The following is a 17,169-nucleotide window of genomic DNA, read 5'->3' as shown; positions in this document are numbered from 1 at the left end:
ATTGTGACAGTCCAAAACCTGCAGCGTCCATTGGAGCTGACTGAGGAAAAACAGCAACCTTCAGTAAATGTGATACAAAGCAACAAAAACAGGCAGCGCCAGTGGGCAGCGAAACGACCACGGGGAATTGTACTTCAAATCTATAGCAGAACTTTTCTTTGACTGAGGACGCCTGGTGAGGTTTAGCGCCTCGTTTGTACACCGGCCATAAAAACAACAGGCAAAGACAGAGTGGTGAGTTACGACACAGTGCTCTATAATCCAGCATGTGTTCTTCCTCACCATTCCCCGACGTGCTATGTTTCATCTCCGCAACAGTGTACATTGATCTCAGGCAGGATAGTGTATCGTGTATTGGGTTTTCATCCGTGCTTAATCTGAACCTATTTGTGGCGTGATTTTTTTTTTTCCTACACTTTTTGTAATACAAGTGATCAAAGTTCAATCGAGTTGCCTCTTTGTTAATTATCCTGCCCCCCCCCCCCCCCCCCCGCCTCAAAAAGTAATGTGAAAAAGTAGATTATCAACCAGGGCTTGATATTCTTAGAGTTGATTCGGGTTGGGCCGGCCCAGGCTTATGGTTTGTGCAACATTATAACCTGTTTGAGAGCAACGCTTGGCTTTGTACAGAAGCGCGTGCCTGTATCTCTCACAGAACTAGAATAAGAATAACTTCATATGATCTCTCTCCCTCTTTCTGCTCTGATAGAGAAGAGCCTGCAACTCTCATCTCTCCAGCGTTGCACTTCATCATTTATTTCCTTATTGAATCAGAGCCGAGCGAGGGGTTCTGGAGGAGCTGCAGCACCCCTAATGAATTGAAATACATTTGCCAAAGTTATAGAATTACTGCCTTCTGTTCAGAAAGAAATGAAATAATTCAGCATAGCCTACTACTATTACTACTGCTATTGTATTTGAAATATTGCGAAAAGCCTGTTTTGCCTGCATGCTGTTCACTGACAGATTTGCCACACGTTCCCGACTGTAGGCTACCGAAATATTTGATCAACTTCAAAATATTGTTTCACAAAGTAGATGATGAGATTTTGGCATGAACGCATTGGCCATCACCGGTGAGTGAGCTGCGCATCATTGGGTGAGTCAGTGAAACTGGAAAGTAGTTATAGGACTATAACTTTGTCTTCATATTGTACCTACGATGTGTCTCCAAAAAGGCTATTGATGGATTCAAGACAAGGTTGCTTTTATTGCTCTCAGATTCTCAGTTTGTCAGTCAGTGTCAAAGTAACCTGTCGTTTCAATCATTTGTGCGGTATTAAAAAAAGATTCTGCCACAAATCGAATTGGCATAATACAAAAATCCCCATAGAAATCTGTCGGTTTAAGCTCGAGATATTTGTTTTTGTATTGGATGAGTCTCAATCCACCGCATACACCGATGTCGCACTTCCGCATCTGCGGTGAAAGGTGACAGAGCTAGAGTGGTGTTTGTCAGACCTTTAGACATCCCGAAAATCGGTCTTCTCACAAAATCCTCTGTAGCATCCGAACAGTTTGGCCTACAAAACTATTATGGAAAAATGAGACTCTCACGAACACGTACTGTACATGTTGGTTGTTTTACTCTAGGACGCCTGGTGCCAGTTGAAAACATTTCTGAAAGTACACTGAACAAAAATATAACCGCAACATGTAAAGTGTTGGTCCCATGTTTCATGAGCTGACATAAAAGAGCTCAGAAACTTTCCATACGCACACAAAGCTTATTTCTCTCAAATTTTGGGAGTGGGCAATTGGCATGCAGACTGCAGGAATGTCAACCAGAGCTGAATGTTCACTTCTCTACCAATGTTGTTCTAAAGAATTTGGCAGTACTTCCAACTGGCCTCAGAACCGCAGACCACGTGTAACCATGCCAGCCCAGGACCTCCACATCTGGCTTCTTCACCTGCGGGATTGTCTGAGACCAGCCACCCAGACAGCTGATGAAACTGTGGGTTTACACAACCTAAGAATTTCTGCACAAACTGTCAGAAACCGTTTCAGGGAAGCTCATCTGCATGCTTGTCGTCCTCACCAGGGTCTTGACCTGACTGCAGTACGGCGTCGTAACTGACATCAGTGGGCAAATGCTTACCTTTCGATGGCCACTGGCATTCTGGAGAAATGTGCTCTTCACGGATGAATCCTGGTTTTAACTGTACCGGGCAGATGAGAGACAGTGTGTATAGCGTCGTATGAGCGAGCGGTTTGCTGATGTCAATGTTGTGAACAGAGTGCCCAATGGTGGCGGTGGGGTTATGGTATGGGCAGGCAGGCGTAAGCTACGGACAATGAACACAATTTCATTTTATCGATGGCAATTTGAATGAGAGTCCGTGACGAGATCCTGAGGCCCATTGTCGTGCCACTCATCCCCGCCATCACATCATGTCTCAGCATGATAATGCACGGCCCCATGTCGCAAGGAGCTGTACACAATTGAGCAGTCCGTTGAGCATGTTTGGGATGCTCTGGATCGACATGTACGAAAGCATGTACCGGTTCCCACCAACATTCCACAGGCCACAATCAACAGCCTGATCAACTCTACGTGAAGAACATGTGTCGAGCTACATGAGGCAAATGGTGGTCACACCAGATACTGACTGGTTTTCTGATCCACACCCCTTATAAAGGGTGTCTGTGACCAACAGATGCATGTCTGTGTTCCCAGTCATGTGAAATCAATAGATTAGGGCCTAATAAGTTTATTTCAATTGACTTATTTCCTTATATGAACTCATTAGTTTGTTATGGATTCTCATTAGTTTGTTATGATCTGTGCTGCGCCTGTGGATAAACGGCATGCTGCTTTCACCAGTAAACCGAGAGAGTGAAATAGCCCATGTCCTTATGAGTCATGATTTAATTGTTTAAGCATTTTCCTGTCAGCCTAGTCATGCCATTAAATTGAGCAACCATGGATAAGTGCAGCACCATTACAACTGTTTGAAAGGACAATACAATGGGAAAACACAGTTGTACACTGCAGGAGTGGGTCAAGAATATGGCTTGTTATACAAGCCTCAGGGTTGAATATCCTTCCACAGAGGACTTATGCAAACGCACTCCGGAAACATTACACATTCTCATTTACAACGTAACCCACAGAGAGGAACAGCATATTAACACATCTTTGTAAAGGCTTTTTTTACAGACGGATTGGGAATCATATTTGGATTACCACGGAAAGAACATGAAAACCCCCCACAAAACCCAGCATGCTTAATCTTCATGCTCATTTCCTGTATAGAAGCATTACTGCTTAATTAGTATGCTGACAACCCTGCACTGAGAAAAGCATCACAACACCTGTGAAATGACCTTTTACTGCCGACGGGTCGCTTATGCTGCTTTTGAGGAAAAAAAGTCTGTCTACATTTTTGGATGAGGTTCAGATTCAGTCTTCTTCTCCGCTTAGAGAATTCCGGCAGGATGATTACCTTCTCAACGACAAGTTGGCTTTGCATGTTAAAACTCTTAAGGATCCGCCCCTTTTCTTCAATTTTCTCCTGAAATGACATACTCAAATCTAACTGCCTGTAGCTCAGGCCCTGAAGCAAGGATATGCATATTCTTGGTACCATTTGTAAGGAAACACTTTGAAGTTTGTGGAAATGTGAAAGGAATGTAGGAGAACACAATTTGTAGTATCTTTTACACAATAGATCTGGTAAAAGATAATACAAAGAAAAAAACAACCGGTCTTTTGTATTTTTTTTGTACCATCATCTTTGAAATGCAAGAGAAAGGCCATAATGTATTATTCCAGCCCAGGGGCAATATACATGTTGGCCACTAGATGACAGCAGTGTATGTGCAAAGTTTTAGACCGATCCAATGAACCATTGCATTTCTGCCCAAATATGCCTAATTTGTTTATTAATAACTTTTTATGTTCAAAATTGTGCACTCTCCTCAAACAATAGCATGGTATTTTTTCACTATAATAGCTACTGTAAATTGGACAGTGCAGTTAGATTAACAAGAATTGAAGCTTTCTGCCAATATCAAATATGTCTATGTCCTGGGAAATGTTCTTGTTACTTACAACATCATACTAATCGCATTAGCCTACGTTAGCTCAACCATCCCGTGGAAGGGACACTGATCCCGAAGAAGTTTTAAAACATGGATTGCTTGCCCTCAAGTGAATCTATTTGCATATAAATATTTATATGTGGGTGGACCATTATTGTTTTAGCGTTAACAGATTTTTTGCTTTACATTAAATACATTCTTCAGGTTTCACCTGGGGATGGAAGCCGTAGTCAAGAAAAGCTTAATGAAACATGAATAAGAGAAGGTATTACATAAAAATTTCTGTCTCATGTGCCAGGTACTGTATCTCTTCTACATATACTGAACACAAATATAAATGCAACATGGAACAATTTCAAAGATTTTACTGAGTTACTGATATATTTGGAAATCAGTCAATTTAAATAAATTCATTAGAACCTAATACATGGATTTCACATGACTGGCCAGGGGAGCAGCCGTGGGTGGGCCTTGGAGGGCATAGGCCCACCCACTTGGTAGCCAGGACCAGCCAATCAGAAAGGGCTTTATTAAAGACAAAAAAATACTCCTCAGCACCCCCCTCACCTCCCCTCAAACGATCCCGCAGGTGAAGAAGGTCCTGGGCTGGCGTGGTTACACGTGGTCTGCGGTTGAGAGGCCGGTTGGACGTACTGCCAAATTCTCTAAAACGACGTTGGTAGAGAAAATTAACATTAAATTATCTGGAAACAGCTCTGGTGGACATTCCTGCTGTCAGCATACCAATTGCACACTCCCTCAAAACTTGAGACATCTGTGGCATTGTGTTGTGTGACAAAACTGCACATTTTAAAGTGGCCTTTTATTGTCCCCAGCACAAGGTGCACCTGTCTAATGATCATGCTGTTTAATAAGCTTCTTGATATTCCACGTCTGTCAGGTGGATGGATTATCTTGGCAAAAAAAAAAATGCTCACTAACAGGGATGTAAACAAATTTGTGTACAAAATCTGAGAGAAATAAGCTTTTTGTGCGTATGGAAAATGTCTGTGATTTTTATTTCAGCTCATGTAACATGGGACCAATACTTTAGATGTTGTGTTCATAATTTTGTTCAGTGTAGATAAGCTTGCTGATATCGAAAAGCATTTATTTGCATATTTATTTGCATAAGTACATGTGCCATTATGTGTACCACCCGGGACCACGGACATTCTCGAAATTACCACAAGACACCGAGAGACAGCTTTAAATCCACATGAAAAAATACAAAAGTTTACTATAGTATTCTATCGAATTCTGCAGTAAACTGTAGTAATTTTTTAATAGATTTTTTTTGTAATTTTTAGCAGACGCTATTATCCAGAGCGACAGGAGCGCGTACCGCCCAGTACATCACTGGGGCCAAGCTTCCTGCCACCCAGGACCTATATACTAGGAGGTGTCAAGGGAAGCCCAAAAAAATTGTCAGAGACTCCAGTCACCCAAGTCATAGACTTTTCTCTCTGCTACCTCACAGCAAGCGGTACCGGAGCGCCAAGTCTAGGTCCAAAAGGCTCCTTAACAGCTTCTACCCCCAAGCCATAAGACTGCTGAACAATTAATGAAATGGCCACCCAGACTATTTGCATTGACAAATAGACTGGTCACTTTACCCCTACCTATATGTACAAATTACCTTGACTGACCTGTACCCCCTGACATTGACTCGGTAACAGTACCCCCTGTATATAGCCTCATTACTGTTATTATATTGTGTTACTGTACTTTATTTTAATTTATTTTGTAAATATTTTCTTAACTGCATTGTTGGTTAAGGGCTTGTAAGTAAGCATTTCATTGTAAGGTAATTCATTGTAATACCTGTTGTATTTGGCGCATGTGACAAATACAATTTGATTTGATCGACAGATTTTTCACCTTGTTGGCTCAGGATTCCAACCAGCGACCTTTCGGTTATTGGCCCAACGCTCTTAACCGCTAGGCTACCTGCTACCCCACAGTAGTATACTATTCTCCACACTGTAGTATACTACAGTCATGTCAGCAAAAACACTACAGTAAATAGTCCTACTACTGTATACTACAGTAATGTCTGCAAAAACACTACAGTGAATACTATAGTATATAAATATAGTAATATTACAGTATGTAGACCATAGTATACTATTGCATTATTTCACGTGGGAAGGTGATGTTTCTGTGGGTTCGATCATACACTTTGGATCATTTCAAAGTTGGTGGTTTTGATAATGCAGAGTTAGAGTTGTTTTTGGCACGTCTGCAGGGCTGGAGCACCTTGCAGACGGAGACCATTGGTTCTTGGTCTTTTAGCTGCTGTTAAAACAATGATTGTTTTCCGACGAGGCCCAGTGATGAATGACTATACATCTGTATTGGTGCCCCGTGTGAGGCCTCTTCTCATTTCAGGTATGTGGTGGAGTTTGTTTACCTCTCCAGGCGGTGGCAGGTTGTGTTGGACCTTGCTCTAATCCAATTGGTGGTCATCACCTGCCCTATGGCTGAGCAAATCCAGGTGACATCATAGCAGTGGTCTAATGAAATGTCATGGTTTGGATTACTCCATAAGGGGACCAGGCAGCTACTAGAAATCTCCCAAAGAAGAGAGACAAAGCATTTACCTTCACCCAAGAATGGACTGCACTCTTTTGACTAATCTTTATCAAAGCGTGCGTCTGCAGGACCAGGTACAGTTCCTATTGCTTTCACCATAACACAATGTCACTCTCTCCATGCTTCTTGACGACTCCACGTATCTGTAATACATCGTTAGTCCCATACAGGTGTTGGAACAGTCACTAATCGAAGATATGTCCAATCACGTGTCCGTATTCAACATGTATTGTTTTCAGTACACAGAGTATTTGTGAGGAAAAGTCTGATAAAAGGCTTTGATATGATCCAGCTTTGTGGTCTGGAATCTGAAGCATCTGATATTGTAACATATAGAGCTCATGTGCCACTCACTGCTATTCAAATACATTCCGTCTCATTATAACAGCCATCCACTGTAATGCATGTGAACTCTCCTCCCGAACCTCTGTTTGTACATCACCCTGGATGCGTCACAATTGGCACCATATTCCCTATATAGTGCGTTACTTTTGACCAGAGCCCTATGGGCCCTTGTCAAACATAGTTGTACTCTACAAAGGGAACGCTGTTTTCAGATGAATGTCTTCCTGCTTTCCTAGTTGTGTACCCTGATGATTAAAGACTTCTCTGCAGCTTGCATATGACAATTGTTTACCCCCGTCTGTCCCCATAAATTATGCATTCATCTGACTGTCAACATCCAGGTTCAACATATTTATTCATGATCAGAGTCTGCAGGCACGTTTTAGGGAAGTGAAGCTTATAAACAGGATGAATTCGTGGTTCATGGGGAAGTAAAGGGAAGAAATACAGTATTTCTATAAGATTTTTAGACAGTATATTTCTATGAAGACAATTCGTATGACCAGATTGAAAACCTTTGTTGGAATGTCAAATCAAATCAACGTTTATTTGTCACGTGCGCCGGATACAACAGGTTACTTACAGTGAAATGCATACTTACAGGCTCTAACCAATAGTGGGAAAAAAAGGGTTGTGTGTGTGTGTGTGTGTGTGTGTGTAGGTAAGTAAAGAAATAAAACAACAGTAAAAAGACATTTGAAAATAACAGTAGCAAGGCTATATACAGACACCAGTTAGTCAGGCTTATTGAGGTAGTATGAACATGTGGGTATGGTTGAAGTGACTATACATATAAGATAAACAGAGAGTAGCAGCAGCGTAAAAGAGGGGTTGGGGGGGGGGGGGGGGGCACACAATGCAAATAGTCCGGGTAACCACTTGGTTAGGAGTCTTATGGCTTGGGGGTAAAAACTGTTGAGAAGCCTTTTTGTCCTAGACTTGGCACTCTGGTACCGCTTGCCATGCGATAGTAGAGAGAACAGTCTATGACTGGGGTGGCTGTGGTCTTTGACAATATTTAGAGCCTTCCTCTGACACCGCCTGGTGTAGAGGTCCTGTAAAGTTAGTACTGGAGATGCAGGTGTTATACACAAAAATATGTTTCAAACATTTTCCAAGCATTTCAAGTCATTAATGACTAATTACATCTAAGTACTAATTGGTTGAGGTAGGGCTGAACTTCTAAGTGGAATTGAAGTGATTGCAAGCCAGCTGATATTCCGGATTGTTATGTTGGGCCTCTCAAATTTAGACTCTGATCCTGCATTTGTAACCGTGTGGGAGGTGAGAATTTATCAGTTTTGAAGTCATAAATGCCAGTTTGAATTAGTTGAGAAACGCTGATTGACTAATGGCCAACAAGCTGTGTCAACTGCAAATCAAAAGTACAGCTATCATGCTTGTAAACAACATTTAATAAATTGTTTAAAAAAAATAATCTAATTTTCTGAAATGGGTACAAGAGGGAAGTTTGTAACGTGGCTCAAACACTTTCACGAGGTGCCCCCTATTCTCAACCACCATAAATGCAATCTACTGGGAAGCCTAAATGTGCCCTATCTGGAGATTTAAACGATGATGGAGGATCCTCCAATTTTGGATTATCGACCCCCACCACTGCCATCATACAGAACTAGTTCCCGGCTGCGTCTCACAAAAGGACAGTCTGAAATGCGCCAATTAACAGCAAGGAGTCATCAGGCCAGGCAGTCCCGGGACCATGCCTTGGGACTGCCTGGCCTGATGACTCCTTGCTGTCCCCAGTCCACCTGGCCGTGCTGCTGCTCCGGTTTCAGCTGTTCTGCCTCCGGCTGTGGAACCCTGACCTGTTCACTGGACGTGCTACTTGCAACTCCCTAGAGACAGCAGGAGTGGTAGAGATACTCTGAATGATCAGCTATGAAAAGCCAACTGACATTTACTCCTGAGGTGCTGACCTGTTGCAGTAACTGTGATTGTGATTATTAACCACTGTGATTATTATTATTTGACCCTGCTGGTCATCTACGAACATTTGAACATTTTGGCCATGTACAGCCAGAGGAGGACTGGCTCCTCATAGCCTGGTTCCTCTCTAGGTTTCTTCCTAGGTTCTGGCCTTTCTAGGGAGTTTTTCCTAGCCACCGTGCTTCTACACCTGCATTGCTTGCTGTTTGGGGTTTTAGGCTGGGTTTCTGTACAGCACTTTGAGATATCAGCTGATGTAACAAGGGCTTTATAAATACATTTGATTTGATGATTAGGATCTTAATTTTGATTACAACATGCGCAGAGGCTATAGTTGTTTTAAGGCTCTAGATGTTTTAACAGAATAGCCTGAAATGTTTTCTTCAACTCAGAAATACTCAAGAGGTATAGCCCTACAACACAGCGTAGTCATAGCCTGTAGGCCAAGTGTCTTTTTTGTATTTTTTTATTTGTATGTGTTCATTTGGGCTCACAGTGCGGACCGAACTGAGATCCCCGTACCAAACGGTTCGGTACGAATATGTGTACCATTGCACTCCTAGTGATTACACCCTGACCCTCAAAGTATAAATAACATGTCATTTCATGAATTCAGGCTTTTAAAATATAAAGTTGACGATTGTATCATTTCGCTAATGAGCCTCTAAGTCCCCTTAGTTTCCCTGATTATTGGACTTACAAGCACTGTCTAATCACATTACAAATGGAAGGCAAGTATGTACTGTAGTGCATGGGCGCTATACAGACCCCGTAATCATTCTACCCTTGGTTTAAACTGTTTTGGCTTCCGAAGCATACTATGGCATTTCCTGTTTGTTCATTGGTGTTCTCCGCCATCGTTTGTTCCGTTCTGCCAAGGGTAGGACACGTTGTCTTTGATTGTTGTTCCTAGTTCTCATCCAAATTGATTAATTGAGCCAATTAAGAGTCCATCCAGTCTCGGGAAGCAGATGAGTGTGTCATTTCTGATAACAAAGCCAAACCACAGTAGACTCACAAAGAAGACTTTGACAGACAATATGTCCATGACACAATGAAACACAACTCTAAAAGTTGGATACTTCATTTTTAGTTTTAGCAATAAGCAACTTAACACTTACATACATTTCCACAAACATTGACGTCACACTTGCTCTGACCCCATGTTCCCACCGTATCCACACCCAATGCTGTTTCTAATACTTGTAAGACTCAGCACAATTTGAAGTCATATGGGGCAATGTTGTTTCTGACTGTAGCCAGATTTGTGTTAAATATTGAAATAATAAAGCATTTGATTATTCTATTCTCTTAACGTTGGAGTATCATTTGACTTCCAGTATTTAAGTAATAGCTTTTTCAATATAAGTGACACAAATAATATTGTCCAACCCATTGGGTATCTCACCGCACCTCCATATGCCATGTCTTGAAATATGCAGATGGTTGGATTAAATGTCTATTTACATTGTAAAACTTCTGAAAACCACCTTTCTAACTCTGCTCATAACTTTGAACTTTAAAGCACTCCCAAAAGGCATAAATTATCCAGTCATTGTTCGTTTTACACTTAAGACATGACTTAGCCGTTGTGCTGTAGGATTTGTGAATTTTGCCGCTGGTATAATACATTTAATACATTAGTTTTATACTGGATTAAGCATACAGTTTCGTAAACTGTCATTTTGTTTGTTATGTTCCAACACTCCCTCCATTTTATGCCAATAGCAGTTATTTTTAAGTCTTGGATCCAATAGTTTATATATTTATTTTCTAAGAGATTGTCAGGTAGATAGGCTCTCTGCAAGGTTTTGGATATCTTACCTGCAATATCATATGAGTATCTTTTTCTGACTCAAATAGGATTCCCTCAACATTGCTCTGAGGTCCAAAATATTTTAGGTCGAAATTTAGTGATATAAAACATAGGTTATATACAGTGGGGAGAACAAGTATTTGATACACTGCCGATTTTGCAAGTTTTCCTACTTACAAAGCATGTAGAGGTCTGTAATTTTTATCATAGGTACACTTCAACTGTGAGAGACGGAATCTAAAACAAAAATCCAGAAAATCACATTGTATGATTTTTAAATAATTAATTAGCATTTTATTGCATGACATAAGTATTTGATACATCAGAAAAGCAGAACTTAATATTTGGTACAGAAACCTTTGTTTGCAATTACAGAGATCATACGTTTCCTGTAGTTCTTGACCAGGTTTGTACACACTGCAGCAGGGATTTTGGCCCACTCCTCCTCCATACAGACCTTCTCCAGATCCTTCAGGTTTCGGGGCTGTCGCTGGGCAATACGGACTTTCAGCTCCCTCCAAAGATTTTCTATTGGGTTCAGGTCTGGAGACTGGCTAGGCCACTCCGGGACCTTGAGATGCTTCTTACGGAGCCACTCCTTAGTTGCCCTGGCTGTGTGTTTCGGGTCGTTGTCATGCTGGAAGACCCAGCCATGACCCATCTTCAATGCTCTTACTTAGGGAAGGAGGTTGTTGGCCAAGATCTCGCGATACATGGCCCCATCCATCCTCCCCTCAATACGGTGCAGTCGTCCTGTCCCCTTTGCAGAAAAGCATCCCCAAAGAATGATGTTTCCACCTCCATGCTTCACGGTTGGGATGGTGTTCTTGGGGTTGTACTCATCCTTCTTCTTCCTCCAAACACGGCGAGTGGAGTTTAGACCAAAAAACTAAATTTTTGTCTCATCAGACCACATGACCTTCTCCCATTCCTCCTCTGGATAATCCAGATGGTCATTGGCAAACTTCAGACGGTCCTGGACATGCGCTGGCTTGAGCAGAGGGACCTTGCGTGCACTGCAGGATTTTAATCCATGACGGCGTAGTGTGTTACTATTGGTTTTCTTTGAGACTGTGGTCCCAGCTCTCTTCAGGTCATTGACCAGGTCCTGCCGTGTAGTTCTGGGCTGATCCCTCACCTTCCTCATGATCATTGATGCCCCACGAGGTGAGATCTTGCATGGAGCCCCAGACCGAGGGTGATTGACCGTCATCTTGAACTTCTTCCATTTTCTAATAATTGCGCCAACAGTTGTTGCCTTCTCACCAAGCTGCTTGCCTATTGTCCTGTAGCCCATCCCAGCCTTGTGCAGGTCTACAATTTGATCCCTGATGTCCTTACACAGCTCTCTGGTCTTGGCCATTGTGGAGAGGTTGGAGTCTGTTTGATTGAGTGTGTGGACAGGTGTCTTTTATACAGGTAACGAGTTCAAACAGGTGCAGTTAATACAGGTAATGAGTGGAGAACAGGAGGGCTTCTTAAAGAAAAACGAACAGGTCTGTGAGAGCCGGAATTCTTACTGGTTGGTAGGTGATCAAATACTTATGTCATGCAATAAAATGCAAATTAATTACTTAAAAATCATACAATGTGATTTTCTGGATTTTTGTTTTAGATTCCGTCTCTCACAGTTGAAGTGTACCTATGATAAAAATTACAGACCTCTACATGCTTTGTAAGTAGGAAAACCTGCAAAATCAGCAGTGTATCAAATACTTGTTCTCCCCACTGTATATTTGAAAATGTATACATTGGTCAGTCCAAAATGGCTTTTTAATTCTGGCATGGAAGTTGTTGGATACTTTTTAATGCATCATCAGTGTGATCCTTTTTGCTGACATGTTCTTTTGATCGCTGTATCACGGCATTGCTGAATGCATCATTAGTTACAGGTCCGAGTGCCAAGCTGAACCTGTTTTTGAACCTGTTTTTTTTAAGTTTGATGCTTGACCTGCTGGCATCATTTAGACACATTAAATTAATTTATGAACAACACTAACGTTGAGCGTCCTTGATCCTCTAAGCAAGCAAATTGCATAAATGAAGGGCTACTTTCGTAACTTTCATGCAAGATTTACTAAATGGATGTCATGCTTTTCTTTATATTACTTGATGATGGTACCATATCCTTTTTACAATTACAACCCACTACAGATGCTCTGCTTAGCCTCCAACGAGAGGGAAAGACACACACACACACACACACACACACACACACAGCCTCTGTGACAAAGGGTTAGGAGCTGCCTTGTCTGCCACCTGATATTAATGAGTGCAATTTAGATGTGTGCATCATGGGAAAGCACTGGGTATAAGAGGAGTTCCTTTTATGGCTCAGCACAAGCAAACAGCCTCGGGGCCGCCGGGCTCGCCTATGATTGTGACATTAGAAGGCGGTCAGGCTAGTGCCTCATTAGCCATAGTGCGGAGACAGCTGAGGGGCCTGGAGGAGAAGAAGAGACAGCTTTGTGTGTGTGGATGCTCACAGACCGGATCGGCGGAGCCCCAGCCAGCCACCGCCAGTGCCACAGATGTAGGTGAAAAATGGCGGATGGCGGAACAGTAGTGTATTTGATCTGGCTTATGTTGCTGCATAAAATCAGATGGCAGTTAAAACACATTGCTAGCTGCTCATTAGCACAGGAGACAGGAGCATGGTGGAATTGAACTTGACACACATACACACGTGAAAGCATACACTTGCAAAACACACACACATGCACACACACTCAGCCCTCAACAGCTAATGAATGGCTAAATCGAACATCTCACTGAGGAGTTAGAGGTTCAAATGACTTGAGGTTGTTTTTTGATTCCCTTTAGGATTCAATTCCTAGAAACAGTTAATTTGTTTTCCTATGGACCTTTGGATTTTGGACAGGCTTTTCTGCTATACTATTGCATAAACTCTCTTTAGGTTGCTTCTCGCTCTCCCTCTCTCTTTATGTGCGAAGTGAGTGTGAGGAGGTTCTCTCTTCTCATGTGTCTTAGTTAGCATTAAAGGGATACTTCGGGATTTTGGTAAAGAGGCCATTTATCTACTTCCCCAGAGTCAGAACTTCCCAGAGTTGCTAACTAGTGTTAGCACAATTACTAACGAGCATTAGCACAATGACTGGAAGTCTATGGGTATTTACTAGCATGCTAGCAGATACCCATAGACTTGCAGTTATTGCACAAACGCTAGTTAGAGGTAATTTTGTGAGCCAATGCTAACTTCCACCATACTGGACGAAGAGACAAAAAAATGGTATCCACGAGTTATTCTAACTCTGGGGACGTAGATAAATGGCCTCATTGCCAAAATCATAAAGTATCCCTTTAATGCTAGTGGTTATGTACTATATGATAATGACAGTAAGCCATCACTGACAGCATAGCCACATATACTTAGAAAGCAAAGGAGCATACATGACAGGGGAAGTCCACAAAGCAAGTCCTGCAGGCTCTAGTTTTATCTCATCTTGTCCAGTCATATGGTCAAGTGCTGCAATGAAAGACCAAGTTAAGCTGCAGCCGGCCCAGAACAGATTGGCACGTCTTGCTCGTCATTGTAATCAGAGGGCTAATATTAAAACTCTGCTTGCCAGTTTGTCTTGGCTAAGACTTGAGGAAAGACTGACTACGTCAGCTCTTGTTTTTATGACAATGTGTTGGAAATGACAAATGGCTGGAATAGTCAACTTACACACTTCACTGACACACACACTTACCCCACCAGACATGCCACCAGGGGTCTTTTCCCAGTCCCCAGGTCCAGAACAAATTCAAGGAAATGTACAGTATTATAACAGAGCCATGAGTGCAAATCAAATCAAACTTTATTTGCCACATGGGCTGAATACAACAAGTGTAGACTTTACCGTGAAATGCTTACTTACAAGTCCTTAACCAACAGTGCAGTTCGAGAAGAAGAAAATACTTACCAAGTAGACTAAAACAAAAAGTAATCATAAAAAGTTACACAATAAGAATAACAATGAGGCTATATACAGGAGGATTGGGGGGTTATGAATTGTTCAGCAGTCTAATGGCTTGGGGATAGCAGCTGTTGAGGAGCCTTTTGGTTCTAGACTTGGCGCTCCGGTACTGCTTGCCATGCGGTAGCAGAGAAAACAGTCTATAACTTGGGTGACTGGAGTCTCTGACAGTTTTATGGTCTTTCCTCTGACACCACCTATTATATACGTCCAGGATGGCAGGAAGCTTGGCCCCAGCGATGTACTGGGCCGTTCACACTACCCTCAGTAGCGCCTAACGGTCAGATGCCGAGCTGTTTCCATACCAGGCGGTGATGCAACCGGTCAGGATGCTCTCGATGGTGCAGCTGTAGAGCCTTCAGAGGATCTGGAGGCCCATCCCAAATATTTTCAGTCTCCTGAGGTGGAAAAGTTTTTGTCGTGCCCTCTTCACGACTGTCTTGGTATGTTTGGACCATGATAGTTCATTGGTGATGTGGACACCAAGGAACTTGAAACTCTCGATCCGCTCCACTACAGCCCCGTCGATGTTAATGGGGGCCTGTTCGGCCCGCCTTTTCCTGTAGTCCACGATCAGCTCATTAGTCTTGCTCACATTGAGGGAGAGGTTGTTGTCCTGGCACCACACTGCCAGTTCTCTCTCTATAGGCCATCTCATCGTTGTCGGTGATCAGGCCTACCACTGTTGTGTCGTCAGCAAACTTAATGATGGTGTTGGAGTCGTGTTTGGCCATGCAATCTTGGGTGAACAGGGAATACAGGAGGGGACTAAGTACACACCACTGAGGGGCCCCAGTGTTAAGGGTTAGCGTGGCAGACGTGTTGTTGTCTACTCTTACCACATAGGGGCGGCCCGTCAGGAATTCCAGGATCCAGTTGCAGAGGGAGGTGTTTAGTCCCAGGGTCCTTAGCTTAGTGATGAGCTTTGTGGGCGCTATGGTGTTGAATGCTGAGCTGTAGACGATGAACAGCATTCTCACATAGGTGTTCCCTTTGTCCAGGTGAGAAAGGGCGATGTGGAGTATAATAGAGATTGCGTCATCTGTAGTTCTGTTGGGCCGGTATGCGAATTGGAGTGGGTCTAGGGTGTCTGAGAGGATGCTGTTGATGTGAGCCATGACCAGCCTTTCAAAGCACTTCATGGCTACCGACGTGAGGGCCACGGGGCGGTTATCATTTCGGCAGGTTACCTTCGCTTCCTTGGGCACAGGGACTATGGTGGTCTGCTTGAAACATGTAGGTATTACAGACTCGGTCAGGAAGAGGTTGAAAATGTCAGTGAAGACACTTGACAGTTGGTCCGCGCATGCTTTGAGTACACATCCTGGTAATTCGTCTGGCCCAGCGGCTTTGTGAATGTTGACCTGTTTAAAGGTTTTGTTCACATCGGCTACCGAGAGCGTTATCACACAGTCATCTAGAACAGCTGGTGCCCTTGTGCATGCTTCAGAGTTTCTTGCCTCGAAGCGAGCATAAAAGCCATGTAGCTCGTCTGGTAGGCTCGCGTCACTGTGCAGCTCGCGTCTGGGTTTTCCTTTGTAGTCCGTAATAGTTTTCAAGCCCTGCCACATCCGACGAGTGTCAGAGCCGGTGTATTAGGATTCAATCTTAATCCTGTATTGACGCTTTGCTTGTTTGATGGTTCGTCTGATAGGCATATCGGGATTTCTTATAAGCGTCCGAATTAGTCTCCCGCTCCTTGAAAGCGGCAGCTCTAGCCTTTAGCTTGATGCGGATGTTGCCTGTAATCCATAGGTTCTGGTTGGGATATGTACATACAGTCACTGTGGGGATGATGTCATCAATGCACTTATTGATGAAGCCGATGACTGAGGTGGTGTAATCCTCAATGCCATTGGATGAATCCCGGAACATATTCCAGTCTGTGCTAGCAAAACAGTTCTGTATTGTAGCATTCGCATCATCTGACCACTTCGGTATTGAGCGAGTCACTGGTACTTCCTGCTTTAGTTTTTGCTTGTAAGCAGAAATCAGGAGGATAGAACTGTGGTCAGATTTGCCAAATGGTGGGCGGGGGAGAGCTTTGTATGCATCTCTGTGTGTGGATTAAAGGTGGTCTAGGATTTTTCCCCCCTGGTTGCACATGTAACATGCTGGTAAACATTTGGTAAAACTGATTTAAGTTTTCCTGCATTAAAGTCCCCGGGCCACTAGGAGCACCGCTTCTGGGTGAGCATTTTCTTCTTTGCTTATGGCCTTATTGAGATGGTTGAGAGCGGTCTTAGTGCCAGCTTCGCTTTGTGGTGGTAAATAGACGGCTACGAATTATACAGATGAGAACTCTCTTGGTAGATAGTGTGGTCGACAGCTTATCATAAGGTACTCTACCTCAGGTGAGCAATACCTCGAGACTTCTTTAATATTTGACATCGCGCACCAGCTGTTATTGACAAATAGACACACACCCCCACCCCACGT

At 42.9% G+C, this 17,169-nt stretch overlaps 1 protein-coding gene across 1 annotated transcript in view; it reads left to right on the top strand.

Annotated features, from left to right (window-relative positions):
* LOC139549249 (glutamate receptor ionotropic, kainate 4-like) overlaps positions 1-17,169 on the top strand; it is a 408,231-nt gene that overhangs the window by 163,415 nt on the left and 227,647 nt on the right. The gene's annotated exons all lie outside the window — the stretch shown is intronic.

This window comes from Salvelinus alpinus, chromosome 22, assembly GCF_045679555.1.
Source record: "Salvelinus alpinus chromosome 22, SLU_Salpinus.1, whole genome shotgun sequence".
In the NCBI taxonomy this organism is placed as follows: domain Eukaryota; kingdom Metazoa; phylum Chordata; class Actinopteri; order Salmoniformes; family Salmonidae; genus Salvelinus; species Salvelinus alpinus.
The sequence above is the reverse complement of the archived record's forward strand: the minus strand, read 5'-3'. Positions and strand labels throughout refer to the sequence as shown.